This window comes from Canis aureus, chromosome 13 (assembly GCF_053574225.1).
Source record: "Canis aureus isolate CA01 chromosome 13, VMU_Caureus_v.1.0, whole genome shotgun sequence".
NCBI classification, from domain to species: domain Eukaryota; kingdom Metazoa; phylum Chordata; class Mammalia; order Carnivora; family Canidae; genus Canis; species Canis aureus.
The window spans coordinates 40429417-40432583 of record NC_135623.1 but is presented as its reverse complement, the minus strand read 5'-3'; positions in this window follow the sequence as shown (position 1 = coordinate 40432583).

Below are 3167 nucleotides of genomic sequence, written 5' to 3'. Positions count from 1 at the left end.
CAGAACGCCCGAGTAATGAAATTTTTATTTGCACATTCTGTGTTATTTTATATGAAGTCAAATGACAGAAAACATGGGAATTTAGGTAAAAAGGCCAATTTCCTAGAATGACACGGTCCATAAAATGTGCGCAACTAGAGTATGGCATAGATGATGTACACGGTGACCTCAAAAGAAGAAATGCCTTGGGAACCTATCCTTCATTCAACATCTAACATGAAAAACACAGTGGGGATTACAGGGCACCTTCCTGCAGAGAATTTGCCATGTAGTTAGAGAGGATAACACCGCAAAGGTTCAAAGGACTGTAGGATTGGCAGGTGGAGAGGAGGGGGACCGAGGGGTAGTTATTTTTCATTATGTCTTTCTGCACTGCTTTATTTTCTTAAAACCTTGCCACATGTATGGCATTAATAAAGGTTTGAGAGTTGAGCAACATTAGGGGTGGAAAGGAAGGGACAGATGTGACAAGCAATAGGAAGAATTCTGCTCTAGCCAGAAACCTGATGGCAGAAGTAGGGTGCGTGTAGATCTGTCCCTCTGCCTTTAGGTCCCCCCATCTATCAACAAGTACCCTGCTGTCTGTAGAATCTCTCACAAATTCTTCCTCCTTCCCCTCCTCCCCACCACTGCTTCAGGCTGAACGAACCCCTTCACAATCTCCTTCCTCTGGTATTTGAGTTCTGACCTTTTTTGACCAGGTGGGACTGGTCAAGTCCCAGCAAGGGACTCTGGACCCCTTCTCGGAACATTGCCTTTAAATCATATGCATTTTTAATGCACCATTAAATTATAATGATTATAATTTTAATTATATAATTATAAAGTTATGCAGCTCACAAAAGATGACTTCTATTAAAATGGACATAACAAATTTTTTAAAGTTGTGACATAATAACATATGTTCTTTATTAGTGTGTTGAATGACAAGATGTCACTGTGGGTCTCAAATGGCTACACTAATTTCACTTTAGTGAAAAATGTAAAGGGTATCTTGAGACACCTGCAGCAACTGAGATGCGATATCTATATAACATATAATACATGTAATATGAAAACACCTGATTTCTCTTGGTGGTAAACTCATGTCTTCGGCTGGTTCTACTGTGATCTGTTGCCTAGATTGATACGTGAAGGAAATGCTTGATTTCAGTTAGACATTACTGACAAAAACAATGTCATTTTTTAAATCTTCCTATCCAAGTTCACAGATCCCAAGCATTCTATCCAGGGATCTCTTGCAAGCCCAGGGGCTAGATTAAGAAGCCTTGACGTCTAGGGGCATGCCCCTCCAGACCAGCGTCCACATTGCCACCACATCTGATGCTATCATTCTCCAGGTCCGAAGTCTTCCATAGCTTCCCTCACTGCCTGAGGGAAAATGCAAATATTTCTGAAAGGCAAACAACATCCTTGGTGCTCTGTTCTTTGCTCACCAACTTGGGCTCCTCTCCCAACTCTTGGAAGTCCCTCCCTCTGCTTGCGCTTGGCCAACCCTTTCTGTCAGGGCCAGGTTAAAAGCTGCCTCCTCCCTGCTACCTTCCCTGGTGTCTTCAAGCAAACCCAGGTGTTTCTTCTCTGCTTCCACTGCCCATTGTACATACCTCACTGTGGGGATTCTCTTACTGCCCTGTAGTTGCTGGCTTGGGTGTCTCGCCACCACCCAGAATCCCTTGGAGGCAGAGACTGTGTTTTTGAACCTTCTGCTGGACCTTCCCTATTGCCTGGCACCATCCGATGCTCAGTAAATACCTGATGAACGACTGAGTGAACGAAGGACTAAATAAATGAGAAAGATAAATATAAAGAGGGAGGGGCAGCCCTGGTGGCTCGTGGTTTAGCGCCGCCTTCAGCCCAGGGCGTGACCCTGGAGACCCAGGATAGAGTCCCCTGTCGGGCTCCCTGCATGGGTCCTGCTTCTCCCTCTGCCTGTGTGTCTGCCTCTGTGTGTGTGTCTCTCTCATGAATAAATAAAATCGAAAGGAAGAAAGAAAGAAAGAAAGAAAGAAAGAAAGAAAGAAAGAAAGAAAGAAAGAAAGAAAGAAAGAAAGAAAGAAAGAAAGAAAGAAAGAAAGAAAGAAAGAAAAAGAAAGAAAAGAAAGAAAGAGAGAGAGAGAGAAAGAAAGAAAGAAAGAAAGAAAGAAAAAGAAAGAAAGAAAGAAAGAAAGAAAGAAAGAAAGAAAGAAAGGAAGGAAGGAAGGAAGGAAGGAAGGAAAGTCAGAGATAACGCTACAGTTCCTGAGCTGGGTGAATGCAGGAAAAAAAATGGAGAATGAAGGAAAAATTGTGTTCATAAAATTTTAAATCAAGTACGTGTACATATGCTAATATTTCAAAGCTATTAACTGATGAATGCAGCAGAGTTTAGTTGTCCATTAACACACAGCATTTATTCTAGTATGGACTATGATAAGGATGCTACAGAAAAAGACTCACGCTGGAAAGAGGGTGCATTCTAAAACAAGGTTTGCAAACCCACTCTCTGGAATTTAGAATACAGTTTCCCTCAGAAGTGAGTTAAAATTAGTAAGAAAGTGTCCAATTTTCTCACAAAGTCCACTTGATTTGTCATGGGCCTGAATGTCTCCATGTTCGATGGAAATACGGTTCAGTGCTATTGTCATATAGCCAATTAAACAAAACAGTAAGCAGGAGGAGTGAACGTGAACACCATTTATCCTGAATATTGACATTGGAGAAAAGACAGGTTTAATTTTAGCAGGGTGAGGAAGTCCAGAGAGAGATTTATGAAGATCAGCAGGAACTCCTGGTGACTTGGGGAGCTTCTGAGGTTGGTAGCCCCGGCTCTTTAGTATGTATAATTTCACTTCAAGACTGAAGACTGTTTCCTTTTGGCTCACACAAAGGAAAGAGAGAAGCTATTTTGCAGTACTTGAAAAAACTTTTGGAAGACAAAGGGGAAGGAGGAATGGAATTCAAGAGGCTATGTGTGTCCTATAAAGGTTACCTGAGGTCGAATTAGCCAAAATAGAAAAAAAAAAAAAAAAAAAAAAAAACACAAAAAAACAAGGGAGCAAGCTTTATATGGCTTGGTATATGTTGGGTTATTATTGTTGCTCACCAAATATTTCTGGTTTTCTCCCCCTCCTGGGCACAGGGGAGGGCCGGACTCCCTGGCCCCCTCGTGTCTGGGTGGCACCATTCTG